The sequence below is a fragment of the Microcebus murinus genome, chromosome 1 (genome assembly GCF_040939455.1).
Source record: "Microcebus murinus isolate Inina chromosome 1, M.murinus_Inina_mat1.0, whole genome shotgun sequence".
In the NCBI taxonomy this organism is placed as follows: Eukaryota; Metazoa; Chordata; class Mammalia; order Primates; family Cheirogaleidae; genus Microcebus; species Microcebus murinus.
The window spans coordinates 30,200,636-30,221,817 of record NC_134104.1 but is presented as its reverse complement, the minus strand read 5'-3'; the positions used below and the strand labels follow the sequence as shown (position 1 = coordinate 30,221,817).

Sequence of the window (21,182 nt, the reverse complement as noted above, 5' to 3'; positions counted from 1 at the left end):
CCACACTAACGTGCACCTGAATTACCTGGGTGCACTTTAAACTGCAGATTCTGGCTTGATAGTTTGGGATGGGGCCTGAGAATCTGCATTTTTCACAAGCTTCTATGTAATCCCAATGCTGTCGGCCAGTGGATGAAATGCCGAGGAGCAAAGGGTTAAGGTAAATCGGGAGAGTAGACGTGAAGAAATGGGTAAACCTGTGCGTTTTTATGCTAGGTTCGATGAAAAAGTGGATAGTTGTGAAGAATTATGATTGGATAAAACATATGATCTAATGGTAATAAACTGAGGGAACTTAGCAAGTCCTGTTTGTGCAGATTCTTCTCTGAGTCCCTGTGTCTTCAGCGATAAGGATGCTCTTTTCCTCCAGGTATAGGGAGGAAACTCTTAGAGCAGAGTTTTGTGAACTGCTTCAGGGGAGAAGGCCTGAAAAGGTGATAGTGACCTTCTGGTTTCCTTGGCTTTCTTAAATTCTTTCATCTTAAATTATTGTGGGGTTTTGTGTCCTGAACCCCATCAGAATTGATGTGAAAACCTCATCAGTTTACACTGGCCCTCACGTCTGTGCGACTGGCTGAAGTCCATTCTTTTTATAATAGATTGCAGTGTGGAGATTGTTCATACATGTCTACTGTTTTGAAACCAAGACAGTACTGAACCTTTGAGTGTGTGTGTGTGTGTGTGTATGTGCGCAAGTGTGTATGTGTGAGTGTGTGAAAGTCAGAGGGCAGGGACGAGGGCTGGACCTTCGTGTAATTAATTGCTTAATATCTGGGAAAGACAAAGGCAAAAATTACGTAAGGGTTAATTTTTTCGGAATTTCTGTAAAATAGCATCTCATCAAAATTTTATAGCTTCCTTACGGACATGGAGAGGTTTTGTCACTAGCCTTAGGTTGCAAAATAAGTCAAGGTCAAAAATAGATGCACTCTCAGGAGTGTCAGTTTTAGATCTAGCTTCTTTTAAATCTTATCTGAGTTCCTCAAAGGAATCATTAAAATATCCAACACTAAAGATCCCTGCTGTGAACATCTTTCCATTTAAAATTACCATGATAATCACAACAAAAGAGTGTGTATTTCATAGTGTTCATATACACTTCAGATTGTCCTCAGGTAGTGGGCCCTGGAAGAGACTTTTGAGGCGGTGTGTCAGACTTCAAAGTACATTTCAACCTCCCACTGCAGGCTCCAGTCCAGCAGGACAGAATGGCCTGGGGGCAATGGCCCCCTAAAGACCCACTAGAAGGGAATAAATTTGCATTCGCATTGTGTGTATTTGTTTATAACTGGAGAACTTAGTTTCTTAAGTCACTCACTAGCAATCCCATGAAAGTTTTATAAAGGCAGATGAAAGGGAATTTGAAGGAAGAATAAAAAATGCCCAGGTTCCTAAGCAGTCAGTATTTTGACCAGTTTCCCAGATCCTAAAAGCAGTATCAATGTGTATTTAGAGGTTTAGAGGTTCCCATATCTATTGGTTTGGGGCTAACTTTTGCCATGTTTTGTTTTTGCTTTTCTGGGGCATTTTATGTGACTAAATATTAAGTAGCTGCAGGTCTTGTTTCCATGCCTGCTGAGTCAGTACAGCTTTCTGACAGGGCTGTCTCCCTTTGATTGGCAGTCACAGGAGATGGGGAGTGAGGGAGTAAGAGAGGAGGGGATGTTTCAGGTCAGTGCTGCCGGAGACTATAAAGGCTGATGTGATGATGATTTATTATTTCTGATGACTAATTATAGGGAGGTTTGTGTTTCATGGGTATTTTGATAGGTGGCTTTTGCAGAGCTATCACCTTACTGAAATACTTCAATACTTCAACCCTTTGTCAACACTTAAAAGATATTACCTTTCTCTGTGGGTTCAGAAAGATAAGGAAACGGAAAATGTTCATACGGTCAATTTCATGATTTCCTAGAGAGAAACTAAGAAGGTTTAGGAGGGAGATGACTGATCTCAAGATTTGAAGGATTAAGACTAGGCCAAGGGAAAGGTTTATTAGGCATTAGAAGATGCTTATTTGGAGGAAGTGGGTAGAAAGCATATACCTTAAGAATGCAATGTGGTTGTTTTATCTTGATTGTGCTAAATAACTCAAAATATTATATTCCTGGAATTTAACACTGTCTCAAAGGCTCATAAATCAAATTTTTCTCCTTGAACACTAGATTGTTAAAAAGGGGGGGTGCTGTATTCGGTCTGCTTACAAAGAATTGTTGCACTGCTAACCAACCCAAATTATGTATAAACTTTGTGTGAAGAAAATGATTTTTAATGAAGCATAACACTTATCTAATTTTATTACCAAATTTTTTAACACATTGACTGCCACACTAGACAATTTTTTTTCCCTTGGGGCCACAGTGTTTTATTACAAAAATAGAATAACTTTGAAAATAAAATAATCCTAATTTAATGAAAAATTTGTTATTTTTTATTGTTATCTGTGCTTGAGTTATATGCAACTTGAAAAATAGTTCATGCAGCTCCCAAAGTGAAGAGATGTGTGAGTTATATATGCTTCATGAGGCTTAAACTAACATGAGTTAAATACAACTCATGTGGCAGTTAATGTGTTAAGTGGAAGATTTTGTTAGTTTTTCCTGTAGCAACAAAAAGCTCCAAAATATCAGTGGTTATGACAACAAATATTTATATTTATTTCTCACTCAAGTTTCATGAGAGTCATTGGTCAGCTATGACCCTGCTGAGTTTCACTGCCCTTGGCTGGCCTTTGCTCCACATGGCTTTTCTTACAAGTCTAAGAGTGAAGGAATAGCTATATCTGGGTCATGATCTTTTTCAGTATGGTCTTCTTTTAGAAAGCAGAGGCTCAAGGGACAAAACCAAACCAGAAAAGTACATTTAAAATTTCTGCTCAAAAATGATATGAGTCTCATCTGTTCCTGTTCCATTAGCTAAGGTTAGTTACATGGCCAAAGCCAAAGCCAGTGAGTAGAAAAGCCAGATGCAGTGGCTCATACCTGTAATCCCAGGATTTTGGGAGCCAAGGTTGCTTGCGGCCCAGAGTTTGAGACCAGCCTAGATGACATAGTAAGACCCCAGTCTCTACAAAAATAAAAATAAAAATATTAGCTGGGCATGGTGAATTGTAGTCCTAGCTGCTTGGGAAACTGAAGTGGGAGGATTCCTTGAGCCTAGAAGTTTAAGATTACAGTGAATTATTATCGTGCCACTGCACTCCAGCCTGGGCAACAGAGTGAGACCCTATCTCTAAAAAATAAAATAGAACAAAAGAGAGAGAGAGAGAGAGAAAGAAAGAAAGAAAGAAAGAAAGAAAGAAAGAAAGAAAGAAAGAAAGAAAGAAAGAAAGAAAGAAAGAAAGAGAGAGAAAGAAAAGAATGGAAGGAAGGAAGGAGGGAAGGACAGAAGAAAATCATATTCTGACTATAAGAAAGTTTGAAAAAGTTGGGGATGGAACAAATGATTACGAACAAATAATACTACCTATCATAACAAAACACTTAAAAATAACAAAAAATTCAATTTTACAAATAAAATAATGAAATAAAATATGATGACAACATATGTGGGATGGCTTTGAGTAAGGTGTATCTAGTTTTATAAATTCTAAGAAAGACTAGTGCTCCCTAGATGGTGTTGGATTGATTAAGAAACACTTGATGGGGGATTTGGCAGCACCTGTTAGATACCTTTGCCCAACACTTACCAGAACTTGTAGTAAAGAACAATTTGGAAAATAATAATGCTCATTTACTCGTCATTTATTAAGAACCAGGCTTTGGGCTAGTTTATGAACTTCATGGAGCTGTCCGTGGATGCTGTTTGTACATGGAACTCAGGAATTCAGGTTAAGAAAAACTTAGCTGGAGGAGACTCAACTACTTCATAAGCCCCTGTCATTAGATTTTATTCTTTTTCTTCTCCTTTTTTTTTGTTTTTTGATGACTAGCAGTTCAGTATTTTCTTTTGATCAGACTGAAATTTTTTTACTAATTGCTATTTCTCAGCGTTTAACTACAATTACAATGCTACTAATAGATTGTGCCAGTGCAAGATTATAGCTTTTTTTTTTTAACTCCTAATTGTCTTTAAATTGGATGTATCCACCAATAAGTTGTAAGTGGCTGTATCTACCTAGTTTACCATTGTATCCCACAGCACCAAGTAGAATTCTTGACATATAGCATTGCTCAAAAAAAGTTTGTAACAATGTTGCATGTTCTAAGAAGAAATATGTGAAGGATGACATAGAGATTTAGAAATCAAGTATCTAATATCCAAAATCTACAAGTGAAAATAACTAGAATTAGAAGGAGAGATGTACCTTCTCCATATGAAAGAGATTAAAAATGTATTTTGAGAAATTCTGATTACAGAAATTGTAGAAACTTGGATTTACTTAGGTTAAGATGCCATTGAGAGGATCTTAGCTAATACTACATGGAGTTAGCCTGTCACATTTTTTCCACAACCAAACTATCAAAGTTTCCTAGATAATCATCAGCAAGTGAAAATGTTTTCTTTATAACCTTAGTCCTTGACTAGTCCACATTGTCCTCTCTGTTAGCCACCAAACAATCAGCTTAATTTTAAAAAAAAATGTGTGAATGAGGTTCACTATTCCTAGGCTATATGCAATCTCCCTTTTTCCCCCCTCCTATAAATCCTATTTTTGTCTTTTTTTCCTTGATTCAGTCTACCAGCTGATTTCCTAACATATGAATAAATTAGTTGCATGGAAATTGCCTAAGCAGCCTGCAGAATCACTCACTAAATGTCTCTAAGCTATTCTTGGACAATCTGAGAAGGGTGAGTAGTGATTACTTCTGAATCTGAACATGAGGCTATGGGTAGGCATAGTGATAGGAGAAGATGCTAAAAAGTTAGGCCCAGCCAGAGTGTGAATGTCTTTGTATATTTGATTAGGAAATTTGGAATGCGTCCTATGTGTGGAAAAATTGAAGCATTTTTTAAAAAGCAGAATTATGATCAGAACTGTAATTTGTATTAATTTCTTAACTAATTAATTGATTCCACATCTATTTGCTAAGTACCCACACATTGCCAATATGTGTGCTAAAGCAATGATAGTATACAATCATGAGACAAACATACATGATGTCTGTTGGCCAGAGGCTAAAAGCTGGTGTGGAGATAGACAAGCAAAGAACACACAACTACACCATTAAGTATGTGGTTATAAACCATGTGAGATCTTGTGAGGAAAAATACTTCACAAGGAAAAAAAAATAAAAGATGTTCAAATGATAGAATTGAAGGAATTAAGAGCAGGAAGGAGGCAATTGCATCAATAGAGTAAAAAAATGGTGAAGTACTGAATTAAAAAAAATATGTCTCAATACTGAGGGTGTTTTTTACCTAAAGATTTAGAAATACCAAGTCAACAGGTTTTAAAATAAATAGGTTTATTATCTCACACAAATAATTTCAGAAGAAGAGAAATTCCAATGCTTTTAATGTAGCAGCTTACTTTAGATGTGATTGAGCACTCAGATTTCCATCTTTTTCTTGGACCTCCTCTGGAGGTAGGCATTTGTCCTGAGGCTGGTCCCTCATGGATTTAAGATGGCTGTAAAAGCTTTAAGTATCTTTATACAACATCCAGAGTACAGAAGAATGTCTCTTTCTTTTATCTCTTTTTAAGAGGGGGAAGTTTGCCAGACGTTCTCTGGCAGACTCCTTCTCATATCTAACTTAGCCAAAATTCTGTCAAACGTCCATTCCTGCACAAATCATCAGTGAGTGATAAGGAAACGCCCTGATTGTTATCTGCACTGCCTAATAATGTAGTCATTTGTCACATGTGACTATTTAAATTTAAATTAAATAAAATTGCATACAATTAAAAATTCTGTGCACCATTTGCTCTAGTTGCAATCCAAACCACATAGTCAGTGGCTACCATGTTGAACAGCACAGATTATAAATCATTTCCATCACTGCAAGTTCCATTGCACAGTGCTGGTTGGGATAAATCAAGACTCATACACTAAGGCCAGGAGAGACCCAGCCTTCCTTGAAGCATATGACCTTCCACCTGAATAAAATCATGGTTGTGTTAGAACAGCAAAAGGGATGAAGGAATAAGTATTAGGTGAGACACTAACACTGTACCAAATGTCATGGAATGAGAGAACACGGAAAACATGTGAGCTGACTTTGGGGGCTGAAGCAGCAGGTATTGGGGAGGATGGATGGAGAGAGGTGAGAAAGAGGAACAAGTTTAGCATGACAATAAGGTTTCTGGCTTGGGAAACTCGGTAGATGCTGGTCCTATTCACTGAGAAAGAAAATGTAGAAAAGGGATAGTTTTGGGGGAAATAATAATGATTTGTTTTAGTCACATTGAGTTGAAGATACCTGTGGGAAAGGAAGGAAGTGGGTGGAAATTTCCAGTAGGCCCTTGGAAATCCAGGGAAGTTTGTGTGAAGGTTTTTGCAGCTGGGAGAGGTTCCTCTGCACTCTCTACTGGAATTTGGGGCAGCACAAAATGTGGCACTGAAGATGGTTTAGTTTAAGATAGGGTCTTCTTTCTAATATTAATTTAAAATGGGAAGAGGAAAGTTGCATAGTAAGATTCTTTCTTTTGACAGGAGCAGGAATTAAATGTTAAAACAATCAGGAATAGTGCTTACCTTTCTAGTACAACATTTGCTCTCTACTGAGACCAAAAGTGCTTGCCTTGGTTACATGCAAGTATCACTAATTACAGTAGCCTAGTAGACATTTGACATTGAACATGGTTTGTGATAATGTATAATTGTTTTCAAACTAAATACACAGGCCATCTTCACATTTTCTCATTTGCTTGAATGGTTTCTCTCAGAATATTAAAAGGAATATTGGAACATTTAATTAAGAGGGTGGCTGGCTAGTAGTGTCTGATTCACCTTCCTCCAGTTTACCATTGAAATTGTCATAAAAGACGGATATGGGGTGTGGTAGCATCATAAAATGCTAGGAATATTGGATCTTCGGTTATGAAGAAGAGCACAACAATTTCTGCTCTTTGGAGGTAGAATAATAAAAAAAGGAGAGTGAGGGCATCTTTCTGTTGATCTCCAATATGCATCTTGCCACATATATAAACATAGGAGGCCAACTAGGTGGAGCAGAGGATACCCTCTTCCCTCCCCATAGTTTCTCACCACTGTCCACATAGTGTGTGACAAGAGCTTTCTGAGAACATCAGGAACAGTTCATTTTCTGCTGTCCACTTTAAATTTCTTTGTAAGTCATTTACTGTTATCTGGTACACACCTCCGTGCACACGCACAATATGTATACATACATGTGATATGAATTGATGGATATGTATACATCTGTCTATGCATATACATACATATGAGGTGTGTATGCACATGTATTATATGGTATATATGTATGCATATGCACATTTATGTTCACAACACATAAACTGATAATTTATTTTATTGTTTCTCTCCCCCAGGAGCATATAAACTCCATGACGGCAAGAACTTCATTTATATTTACATTGCAAAGTAAAAGAAGACTAGCAATTATTGGCTAAATAGGTGCAGAAAATCTTTAAAATTTATCTTTAATCAGTTTTTTCTTCTAAGCTGCTCTGGTAATTTGCATAAGAAAAGGTGTATTATTTCATGATGACTTCTTCAAATGTATAATGTGACTTTAATGTATCACTCACAATAGAAAGACTCATGATTGTAATGGGATGGTGCAACTGCGGTCTGTGTGAAAAGTTGACAAAAGCTAATACTCTGCTCTGAGAAAATCTATCTTGGTAGGCTAAGCGCCACTTGAAAACTCAGGACGTTATACTATAAAGGCACTTGAAGTAGAAGCAAAAGTGATTTTATGATTATTGCTGGGAGGTTTGGGGAAGAGATACACTTTCTGCTTCTTAATACACAGAGAATACTTGATCATCTTTCTAGAAGCTAATCATTTTTATTTTTATTTCTTTAGTGATGCAGGTAGCATGCCTCTAACAAAAATATTTTTATTAGCCATTTTATCAGGGAATGAGTTATGGATAAAATTTAAACAGAAACTTAGGTCACTGAAGCTAATGCAAAAGATGAGCTAATACAATTCTGGTTAAGGAAACAGTAACAAATAAATAAGCTCTACTCATCATACGTCCTTTAATGCAAGTGAGGAATCACAGGAAAATAGAACAGGAGAAAAACTGTGCATGTGTTTGCATGTAAACACCAAATGTTCATAGAAGGTAAAAGAACAACTGTGGATGGGACAGGGATAACTAAGATAGAAGATAAGACTAATACAGACTTTTATTGAGTTTTCCAAAAATCAAAACAAAACAACCAAGCCTCCAAAGTTAACATATTCTTAATAAGGGCTATAGACTCACATCTTCTTCAAAATTAATTAGATTGACAACTTAAAACATGAAATATTTTGCTTCATTTTGGTTCAGTGTGTGTTCATTACTAACTTTTTGCTTTTTGCTTTGTATCTGCTCATGGTTCTAACAACTTGAATAGAAGAAATGATAAGAAGTTGAAAGCAAATATTTCAAATGGAGCAAATACTTCAACTTATCAATTTATTGATCAAATAATTTTAGACAGGCATGTTTATGTGTGTGTATATGTGCGTATTTAAGGTATAACTGAAGATGGACAATCTTTCATAGGTGCATATGAAAAGATCTTTATGATATTTCAGTAAAGCTGTTAAAAAGCAGAAAGTTCTTTATGGGTATGAGGGCTATAGGTGGCTAAGTGTGCAGAAACTACAGATTGATTTATGTACCTTCACAAACATTTTATGAGGATGGCACCTCAGAGAAAAGATTAGGTTAGATATTTGTTGTATAAAAAGTATTAAACCTATTTTTCTTAGTACACTCAGGTCAGTATTATTTATATGTAGTTCACTACCAGCATATGAAAAACATCTATATATGAAAGGTATATAGTTTTCAACTTTGGGACATAATTTTAAAAGGTTATTTGGAGAACAGAAAGAGGTATATTCTAGAATACCAAAATTGAACCTTTAATGATCAGAACAAATCAATTATAAAAGTTGACTAATAAAAGGTACAGAATCAGTTATACAAATCAATCTTATAGAATTTGAAAAGTAAAATACCCAATGTTTATCAGACACTAGGGGTAAAAATAGTAGGACCTAAGTGAATCCTCACTTGCTTATGTGTGTTATGTTGAGATTTGAGTATATGAGGTTCAATTACCACCTGGTTTATAGCAGGGAGTTGGCTGTGTGTGTAAATGGAGAGAAATTGCCCACACAAAAAGGTTTGTGGAAAACCTGTTTTTCCCCTAGAAATCAGAGAAGTGTGATGATGATTCTCCTTGTCCAATAAAAGTTGATCATGGGAAAATTGAAATAAATAATATTTTCAATAAAGGCTAATTCTTGGCAGCCTTTTCAGAAGAGGGAGTATTTCTTTTCCAGTAATGCTATAGCTCTTAACAAAGTGACCCTAGATTTTTGTATTTTTTAAATGAAAACTTTCATATGTTTCACAATACTTTTTATATATTACAGCTTTGAACAAATAGGTATGTGTTTGTGAGTACTGTATGTGTGTACACTTTTATATCTGTATTTTTTGTGCATTGCATGTAAGAGTGGATCTGAGGGTAGATCTTTCAAAATCTCCTATAAAAGACTCAGCTTCCCTCCCTGCCTAAACAGTCTTTGTTAGCCTCGAGGTCCTCGTCTCCTTTCACTGATCCACAAGCAAGTACAAAGTCACAGCTATTGCTTTTTACAACATATGTCTGTGAAGGTCTCTCCCTGCACATGTCAAGACAGCACTCTCGAGCATATGTGAGTTATTTATCATCAAACAGATTTCATAGTAACAGGTGCATCCACGGGACCCAAATGTACAAAAAAGACTAATTTTCTTTCTCCTTCTAAAAGACAGTGACTAAAAGTGATAAGATAATGACTGGAATCCTAGACAACGAAAAGCTTCCAGCAGATGTAGCTCTTGAAGCTTTTACTAAAGACTGGAAAAGCATTATGCAATCATTTCAGGCAAACGGGTCAGATGACTGAAAGATATTAATAAACGCATGTGCCTATCTTAGAACAATGGAATGTATAACATGAAAGCATGCTTAGAGGTGCTCTCATCCAACTTCCTCATTAACTGAGGCCAAAAAAGGATGGATGGTTTGCTTAAACTCAGATGCTGTTTCTACAGAAACCAGGTGTTATGACAACAAGCCCAGGATTCTCTGATCCCAACACAGCTTTACCTCTCTGTTAAAATCAGCAGAGACATCTCATCTTTTGATCTCTTAACTGAGTAATTTCTTATAATACAGCTTTCTCTACCCTGTATTCATATTTATTACTCTCCTACTTCTTACTCCTAATTTGTGAAATGCTCTTTGTACTTGTACGAGAAAATGTTAAGTACGCTACAAGGAATGATTTGAAAAGAATATTATCAAGCAAGAAATTCTGCACTGTGTGTGTCACACCTGCAGTGTAATAGTATTTTCTCCTGGCAGCATCCATATGATCACTTGACATAGAATTAAAAATCAGCAGCTTCAAGAGAAGGGCTGTGCAGCCCCCACCAGGCCCTTGTCACTGGTGGCTGAGCTTGAGAGCACTCACAGGGAGTGCAAAAATCAGCTCTGAACCTGGCCACTCTGCTGTGTTGTGTCACTTGCTCAGACCGTGCATGACAAATCCTCAAATGCATTTGGTGACATTTAGAGAGCACTGTGGACTCTGCCAATATGCCAAGCAATCAGAGTGTGCATGACAAATTATGAAACACATACTGTGAAAATTATGGACTCTGTCACGGTGCCAATCTGCTGCTGAAAACCTACTGCTGCTAGAAGTAATGTTGGCACAAATTTGTTGCTAAATTCAGTCGTATTTCTAATTCAGTAATGGATTGATCCTAATGGTGAGTTGCTGTACCTGTTTAGGTTTCAAACAAGTACTGTGGGGGCTAATGACCTCACCTGCTATTATAAGTGATCAGAGGAGCCGATTCCTTTCCCAATGTTCTTTTCTGTTGATGGCTCTTCTTAACCTCTCTGTATCATGCAGGGTTTACATACAGGCTCCTAAATGTTGGCTTACTCAAAGATTTTTTGGTTGCAGGCCAGTTTACTGTGAGAGCTGTTTCTACATGCAATAAAACATTGAGGTTACTACATTCCTATTGCAACTTATTAATAACACAGACTCCACAACCCTCACCCCCAGATACTTGCCTGCAGGACAGGAGTAGCAGGAGATCATAAACTGGAGTAAAGGCACTATAACCAGCTCCAATAGGGAGGTGGACAGTGCAGAACCTGGACCAAATTAGTGCTTGACACTCAATGAATCATTGTGTAAAATCATTAAATAAGATGCACTGGGGAGAACTACCTCACAAACACCCAGGCGCAAAATAATAGCAACAACAAAATTCTAGTAACCAAATGAAAGAATGAGCATATAGATGCTAAATATTCATAAAAATATATTTAAGGACATAATCCCATAGCCTGATAGAGATCAGAGTGAGCTTAATAATTTGTCTTTAGAGTGTATACTTTCTGTAGATCATCTCTTACTGATTTGTAGGAAAATAATGTGGTAATAAAGTGGACAAAATTAAAATGTGAAGTAACTAGTACGATATTAAGTTTATATTTATAAATCTTTCTCAGAAAGCTATAACTTTTATTTTAAGTTTATAATTGTGACTTTTATTTTCTTACCTGTGCTTAGATTGGTCTACATTTTACTGATAAGAAACGTGGGGTTTTGTACAGTGATATCATGATGGTTTCTTCTCTAGATATCATATTTTTGTAGCTATCTTTAGTAAAACAGGCTTAAAATAATATTGAGCACTAGATGGATTAAAATAATAATCATGACATTTACTCTTAACACATTACAAAAATAGAATGCCTAGGGATCCCCAAGCAAGTGTGTTTATATCAGATTTGTTACACTAATATATATGTCTATTGTCTGTTTTTTTTTTTTTATTTTCTTGAAGCTAGATCATCAGTTGTATTTAGTCATTGGGTTTACTTGTGTAATTTATCTATAATTTAGAACTATATTAATTTTGTTTGGATTATTTTTAAAAATCATGATCAAATTCTCTGTTTCTCTATTGAATGAAATTTTGTGTGGAGCTTTTTTCACAGAAATCATGGAGTCCTTGAAGGCATGTTAATTTTCTTTTTTAGCTAATTTTAATAGCCAAGGATAATGTGAAAGCCCTAGTCTAGAAGAGAGTTGGCAAAACATGATAACTCCTGGATCTGGCACTGCCACCATATGGATATGGCTCATTGTGAATAATATGAAAGGAAACAACAAAAAAGAGGGATGGAAGGAGAAGTCTTTCCAGGACGTTCCCTGCATGATGCATGCTGAGGCTACGACTTTTAGCTTCTGTCAATACCAGACGCCTTGAGATTGAAGCCAACATATGCCCCCAACTCGGTGCTCCTTTCCTTCGATGAAAAGAGAAGTTGACAAGGCAAGTACCACCTAGGCTCTCCCAAACTTCAAGGAGTCTATCTAAATTGTCAAGATGATTGGCAGTTAGCACCACTTCCTTCAAGTGACATGGAAAAAGAATCCCCCAAAGTGAAGAAAGCTAGAACAAAGATTTAAAAATAAACACAAATCTTTGCATCTAGTAAAGAGTGGGAAATAGTAAAATGGTTGTGTTTAGTAATCTGCATATTAATTCTCCTAAATATGAGAGGTTGTTTTTTTTTTTTTTTGGCCCAGGAGGCTGACCTATGCCAAATGAAAAAATGGCATCACTCCCTCCATCTATGTCTCTGATTATAAAACAGCAGGAGAGATCATTAGGGTAGCATACACGCTCTGCTTTGGGGCATATGTCAGGTTCAATACTGTGAACAGATTTAAGTTTTGCCAAGGATGCCAAGTACTTCTTCCTGCGACTTCTCCGACAATGAGTCGCTGGGCTTGTGCTGCTGGCAGTTTTGCAGAAAACTGTGGTGGTGAGTGACACAGATGGTGTGGAGAGTCTGACATTGCATATTATTTACCAATCAGAAAATGACTCAGTTATTTTATGCACACAATCATAAAGGACCACCTGTACCAGCCTGAGCCACCTGCTTATGGACCACAGCAGGAGAGGGCATGTGTCCAAGTAAAAGATAAACCGTTTTACTCTTTGTTATATATTTTTATAGTTTCAACTCCAGCTTTATTTGTATTCCGTTTGTGAAAATTTAATAACATTTTTCCTCCTTTCAGGACCCTGTCTAATACATTTGTCTAGAAAAATTTCAGCGTAAGGCTACCTTTCTTGGATTCCACTTTTTAGATGTAGGTTGTGAAGTTTCAAAATGCTACACTGTAAGATGATTTCCTTGTCTAGCCCCTAAAGTATGGCATGCTAAGAAAGATCAGGTGCATTATTCAGACATTTCTTGGGTATACTTCAGAGATTTGGGAAATGCCCTGATTATTGGAAGATAATGAGTACATTGAATTGTATTTCATTAAAAGTAAGGAAATTAGCATCTTTTGAACAATCTGTGATATATACTTTACAGCTGCTGACTTACGTATTCTTCTCAATTAACTCTCTGAGGTAGGTAGTACTATTCCTCTGTACAGATCAAGACTCTCAGTGTCAGAGAACTTAAATAAATGTCCAAGTTCACACAGACAGTATGTAGTAGAGGGAAGGTTCTAACTCAATATGTGATTCTAAATCCCGTTCTATTTTTGCAAAGGCCAAGTGCATGCATTCTCCCAAAAGAATGATCTTATTCTGAGTTTTCGTTAGGCTAATGATTTTTATTTTTTCAAAATGAGAAATATCTTTAAATCCTTATTGTATCTGCCCATTGCAAAAATTAACTATTGAGATATATGTAAAAAGTGAAAATATCCTTGTCATGTTACCTACCCTCCCATCCACTGACCCTCTCTACCACTAAGAAATAGCTATAGTTAGGGCTGGAAAAAAATATATAATCTGAATGTTGAAGGGTATATCTATACATGAACATACACATACATTTTCATAAATGGGATCGTGAAATATATGCTATTTCAAAAATGATTCACTAAATAACATATTTTGGGTACAGATCTAGATCTAGTTGATCCCTTCCCCTTTTTTGTAATAGTCTTTAGTATTCCACATTACTGATAGAAGGATATTGTGTTTTATTTAATGAAGTCATGTTGATGAATATATGAATTGTTTAAATTTTATTGTTATTTTACACAATACTCAATGAGTATCTCTCTATGTATTATTATTGTATTTTCTATAATTCCTGAATGTGAAATTGATTTGTTGATGCATTTATTTAAAATTCTAATATAATAGTTCAGATTGTCTTTAGACATCTGTATCTTTTACACTTTCACCAGCATATGGACTGTTTCTGGAAGAAATCAATTTTTCAGTCTTTGACAATCTGATAGATGAAAGAAGTTGTTTCACAGTTTTCTTAATATGTATTTTTATAACTAATAAAGTGGAGCAGTTTTTCATATTTTTATTGACCATTTGTATCCATCTTTATTGTGTAAAGTGGCCTAGGAAGTGCTCTGTCATGTTTTTATGTTTCTCAAATCCCCTTTTAAAAATGTACATAAATCTCTTTTAAAAAATTATTTTTTTCTAGAATTACATTTTTGGGATTTTGAGATTTTGAGATTGTAATTTTGAGTATTTGAGGCTTTAAGTGATTTTGATCTTTCAGGATTTTAACATTTGGGATTATAGTGTTTGGGACTATGTGCTTAAGGATTTTGATTATCCTCCCTGATCATACAGCTTAATTTCCTCAACTCAAGGCTCTACTCCCTTCCCTGTTCCTTCATTGCAGCCTAGAATCTCTCTCAAGGCAGTATGCTAGGGCAGTCAGAAGGAGCTTGATTGTTTCTTGTTTCTCGGGGATCACTGTCCTTCATTGCTTGATGTCAGTTACTTGGAATCTGTGGATTCACATATTCTGGCCTTTTTTTTTTTCAAACAAGAGGCTACATCTAATTCCTGTTTTTCCAACCTGGCCAGAAGTGAAACTCATACAATTTTTCATGAAAAAGTAAAATCAGGTTATATGAATCTCCTCTTAAAAGCCTCTGTGTACTGTTTTGTCCTTAACATAAATCTAAACTCCTTGTTAATGACTGCAGAAACTTGCATAGTAAGCTCCTGCCTGCTTTCTAGCCTCACACCCCATTCTTCCAGGAAATATGTCTACGTAGTAAAGGCAAAATTCTCTTGTTCATCTCTCTTTTTTTAAAGCCAGAGATATAATTTATATATATTGTTTTTCAGCTTGTCTTTTTTTATTTACTAACATATCCTATAGGTGTTCATATCTCAGCATATATAGAAATCTATTTCTTTTTAATGGCTGGATTTTATTTCCTGGAAGAGAATATAATTGGTTGAATTATGATGTAAGTTTTTAATCCATATGGAACCATTATGGCTTTTTCCTGACCTAGGAATATATTTTATTTGAAACTTACAGTTTGTGCAAATAGGGGCTTCATAAAGTTTCCATTCTTTTGGCTTCATGAACACTGTGTCAAGTACTGGGCCTGAAATGGAAAATATTTCTTGTTTACAGTTTCAAAGTCCTGTATAAACATAAAAATCTGGCTTTCTGACTTTACATTATTGTATCAACAAAAATTTCTCCTTCTTAGAAAATCATATCTAACGGTTACAATATATATACTATCTGGGCGATGGGCACATTTGTGACTTTGACTCAAGCAGTACAAAAGCAATCCATGTAACCAAAACATTTGTACCCCCATAATATTCTGAAATAAAAAAAAAATATTTGTTAAGAGTAGATAAATAAATGAAATTCAGAGTTTCAACAGGAAAAAATTTACTAACAAAATTAGAATATGTGTTAAATGATTGGGGTCTTCTTTAATAAGTTTATCATAATTTTAGATTTTTATGTAAATGATAATCATATCAATATAATACATTAACGAGGCTATAAGCCTTGCCAGAAGGATGTAAGATCTGTAAGGACAGGAATACTTTGTTTTGTTCATCACTATATTTGTAGCACTCATAATAGTGAGTGACACAGATGGACTCAATAAATATTCAATAAACGAATTAATGATTTCAGTTTTTTGAAGAAAAATTTAAAATATTTTATTTAACTACATCAGCTTAAAAGTTCAGTCAAAATATGTAATTAAGACTTTTATATTGGCATATATACAATAAAATATTTTGGAAAAAAGATACTTGACAAAAATTTTGTATTGCTCCTGAGTAACACTTGATCTTGTCATATATTTATAATGATCATAAATTCTAGAGACAAGTAAAATTGAATGTAAAATATTACCAAGCACTGATATAGCATGTGAGTATTCCAATTTTTGTCTTCTAAAATTTAAATTAAAAATATTTAAACCATTATTATTCTTAAACCAGCATAGTATTTTAATAGGTTAAGGCTACTCATAGTACTACACATGGTTATTGACTCCAGCCATTGAGAAATGCCAGATTCTGGCAAAGTAATTTTTCCCCCAGACATGGGCTTATAACTCAACTAGGGCAGTGAGAAGCAAGAACTTTACAGGAACTCTGGGAAAGAGAAATATTTTACTTTTTTAAAAAATGAAGTTAATAGAAGAGTTTTTTCTCCCCGTTTCCATGGGGTAGGATAGTATGGAATGAAGATATGAAGTATGGCATCATTATAGTCATTTTAATTCAAATCAAGGATGTGCCTAGAGCACTGGGGGAGAGGCAGCTTATATAGCCCAAGAATAAGGCAAAACCCATTAAAAGCAAGATGAGCAATCACAAGGAATTTGGTTTACGGTAATATTGTTCAGCTATGAGGTCATAATGAAAGGCTTGTGCTACCTCTAAAATTTTACTCATGTTTAAGTAAATAAAAATCTAGTTCAGGTTAGGTTTTCTGTCCTTGTAACATGAAAAGTACTAAATGATACAATGAAAAATTGCTTTCCTTTCTTTCACCAAATGTAATCTTTTATAATATCTCAAAAAATATAATCCACACACACAAACAAGGAATTCAGAGGTAATTATTTAGATTTATTGTTTTTGTTTGAAGCTATCCTTTGGCTTTCATTTTCTGGTGGACTGCTTCAAAATTCACCTGTAGAAATTTGTAATTGTTAATATAATTAAATGTTGGGCTATTTGTTTTAGAACTACAGTCATCAACCCGCAGGCCACCAGCCCACAGCTATGGATCAGTATCAGTATGTGGCCTGTGCCACAGATGTGTTGGCACAAAGCTGTTTATTTTGAGCATCTGGGTACAGATGGGTGGAAGCTGAAAAAGGTGTCCAAAGGAGACAAGGGGAGAGCCTTAGGTTTTATAGAGGGTTTTTCTGAGAGAAGTAAACAAATTCTTTTCAAACAACTGGGAGGAAAATAAGTTCCCCTCTTGTATTCCATTCCTTTATCTCCCTAGGGAACAACTGGGAGGGATAAGCATGGTCCTTATCAGGAGGGATAAGGAAAGTAAGTTCCCCTTTTGCATTTCGTTCTTTTATCTCCCTAGCGGTCTGGCAAAGGCTACTGCCTAATATACACCTAGGAATGGGAGAGCAGTGGGTTTTATAGGAGGTTTGGATGGAAGTTTGGGGAGGGTGAATTCTTTAAGCCTAACAAGGGGGTCTAAGGAAGAAAGCTTCCTCTGTATTTACAGCTGCTCCCCATTGTTCGTATTACCACCTGAGCTCTGCCTCTGGTTAGATCAGCTGCAGCATTAGATTCTTATAGGAGTGTGAACCCTACTGTAAACTCGTTTGTGTGTGTGTGTGTGTGTGTGTGTGTGTGTGTGTGTGTGTGTTGGGGGTGGGGGGGGCTGGGTTGCATGCTTTATATGAGAATCTAATGCTTGATGATCTGAGGTGCAGCTGAGGCAGCAGTGCTAGCGCTGGGTAGAGGCTGCAAATGTAATAAGTGTAATGTGCTTCAATCACCCCAAAACCATGCCCCCCATCCCCAGTCTGTGGAAAAATTGTCTTCCATGAAACTGGTCCCTGGTGCCAAAAAGGTTGGGAACACTCTTTTAGAAGATATAAAAGTTGAAATTGTAATTTTACCTGCTTATAGTAAGGTATGTATTATATTTAATTCCAATGTGATTAAAAATAGTAGTTTAAAACAGTAGAAAACTGACTATTTAGAAATTGACTATTCAATTCTCATGTTAACTTTTGAAGTTTATTGGATTGTTTATAATAACTTTCAACTCTGCAAGTCACAGTTAAACCCTGAAGTTTATTGAAATCTGAAAAAAATAATTGCCTTTGCCTCAAGATTAGAGGATACTTCTATTTATGATGAAAAATAATAAAGATAAAGAACTTTCCAGGGCTAAGGAAAGAAATCTTTGTAGTAGTAGATGAAAATAGGCATTTATCTATATATTGAAACTACTGAAAAAGAGAAATCATCAAACATCAGGTGCAGTTAACCTATTGCAATGGAAACTCTTTTACCAAACACACATTTATTATACTGTAATCATGATTCAGAATAATGTCTCAGAAAAAAAAATTCTGGATCTGGATGAAAATATTCATTATAGATTATGTTTCTTCCTAGAACAGGAACATATGTTATTGGTCTACATTACACCTGTGGCTATATGACTTCAAGTTGCTCAGTTCCCTCTTAAATTTATCAATATCCATTTGGTGAAACATTCTTAACTTTGTTTTGAAGTATTACAACAACATGTTCTCTAAAGCAAATGTAGATGAGTTTTGCTTGGCTATGACTTAAACACAAGGTTTTTATAATAAATTGGGAAGATTAAATTTAGTTTCCTGAGTAGTAGAGTGAGTTACAATCTCATTCAACAGGGTTGTTAGATCAGGATTGTTCACCACACCCCTATGTGGAAATTGCACTATACCATCCTTAAGGATTGAGGATGCAAATCTCAGAAGAAGGATGGGATTTCAAAAAGTTTCTAAAGTTAGTAAATGGAAAGCCAGAATTTGAACATAGAAATAATATATTTTTACATGTCTGAAATTTACATGCTTCCTCTTAAGCAGAATGATATATTAACAAAGATTTTAAAAAGAATATTATTCTAAAATTAACATATGGCAAAACTAATATTTTTGGTATATGGTTCTATGAATTTTAGTACATTTATAGATTTCTATAACTTCACTACAATCAGGTGCAGAAGATTTCCATTACCCTCCAAAACTCCCTTACACTATCCCTTTGTAGTTCCACCCTCCTCCTCCTTAACCAATGACAACCACTGATCTATTCAAAATCACTATTATTTTTTCTTTTGAGAATGTCATGTAAATGCAATCATACACATATCCACTCCATTTGTTTTGGCTCTATGTTTATTATTTCTTTTCTTCTGCTTTCTTGAGTTTATTTTATTCTTTTTCTGGTTTCTTAAAGGGAAAGCTTATGTTATTAATTTGAGACATTCCTTCTTTTCTAATATAAGTATTTAAATATAAATATATATATATATATATCCTATAAGCACTGCTTTGGCTACATCCTACACATTCTCATGTGTTATAATTTCAGTTTTCTTTTAATTTTCTAAATTTTCTAATTTTCCTTGAGACTTCCTCTTTGACCAATAGGTTATTTAAGAGTGGGTTGTTTTTTTTAAATTCTAATATTTTTCATCTTTTGTTATTGATTTAAAGTTTAATGCCATTATGATTTAAAAGCATACTTTGCATAATATCAGTTCTTTTAAATTTGTTAAAGTTTCTTTTATGACCCACAATATGGTCTATCATTATGGTGAATGTTCTAGGTTCACTGAAAAATAATGTGTATTTTCCATGCATCAAGCTAGCACTGGAGGGCTTCTAGCACTCTTGAGTAGAAGCTGGAAGATACTGAAAGTGAAAAAAAAGGCAAATTCTTTACTAGTTTATTGGTACTTTAATTCTGGTCTACTATAATTTACCTGCCATATTTACTTTTCAGAGTCCTTAAATAGCTGCTGCATGCATTCTTTCCAGATTTTTTAGCTGTATTTAGTGGGAGTGACTGGGTAGGTACTTAATTCCATCTTACCCTGTAAGAAACTAGAATATCTTAAAAGGAATGTTATTGAGCTAAATTGTTATTATCAGTTGCACCACTTTTGAAATCATGCATGTCTCATTTTGGGTAAAATTCCTTGTTTGCAGAAAGCAGTCTATTATAAAATTTATTCATTCATGAATATTTATTTACCACCTACTATGTACTGGCACCGTTCTAGGCATTAAGGTCACATCACACTAAAAAGATCCTTGCCCACATTGAGTTTACATTCTAATGGGAGGAGATAGAAACATACAATTAAAAATACATAACATGTCAGATGGTTGATGATAGGTGCAATAAAAAAATAAGGTGAAAGCAGGTGATTTAAAGTGCTGTAAGAATGTAACAGTGGAAGGGAAGCTTAGCATGTCTAACTGCACTTTTTGATTCTGACCCTCAATGGCAATATCCCTTAAATTAAAAGTTTCTGCTTAGCTCTGTACATAGGCCAGCTAATTATAGGAGGAATTTAGTTAGCAGTTCAATGTTAGAAAAAAATTGATAACAATCAGGTGCAGGTCACTTTCCCAGAACTAACTCCCAGGAAAATAAGGAAAAATATACACACAATTAACAAGGTTATGTTAAAGATTTATAAGAACATCGTGCCTGACCTAGGTCATTCAATGTTAACTGACCAAAAATGAGGACATTTCACAACTCTTCAGACCCTTGCTGACACCCAGATGTCTATTTCAACTTCCCTCCTCTTCTCCCTTCCCTTAACATAAAAAGGAAACTAAAGCTCATGCTAATTTAAGATGGTTATTTAGGACATTAATCTGCCATCTTCTCGGTTTGTTGGCTTCCTGAATAGAAGTTGCTTTCCTTGTCCCAACACCTTGTCTCTCAACTTAGTGGTTGTTGTGTGACAACACAGGCTCAGTTACAAGAAGAACTATGACATACAATGTTTAAAAGGATTACAAAGGAAATTATCACTGAGAAGGGGATATTTGAAGACAAGAAGAGATTAGTACTAGATTGTGCACATTATGATCATCATCTTTGATAACTGGATTTGAAACAGATGAAGTTGAGGAGATTTGTACATATTATATATAATTATCTCTCCCACTGAAAG

At 35.2% G+C, this 21,182-nt stretch overlaps 1 pseudogene; it reads right to left on the bottom strand.

The window, feature by feature from the left end:
* Nucleotides 1-21,182, bottom strand: part of LOC105855907 (small ribosomal subunit protein uS17m-like) — a 55,350-nt pseudogene that overhangs the window by 16,267 nt on the left and 17,901 nt on the right.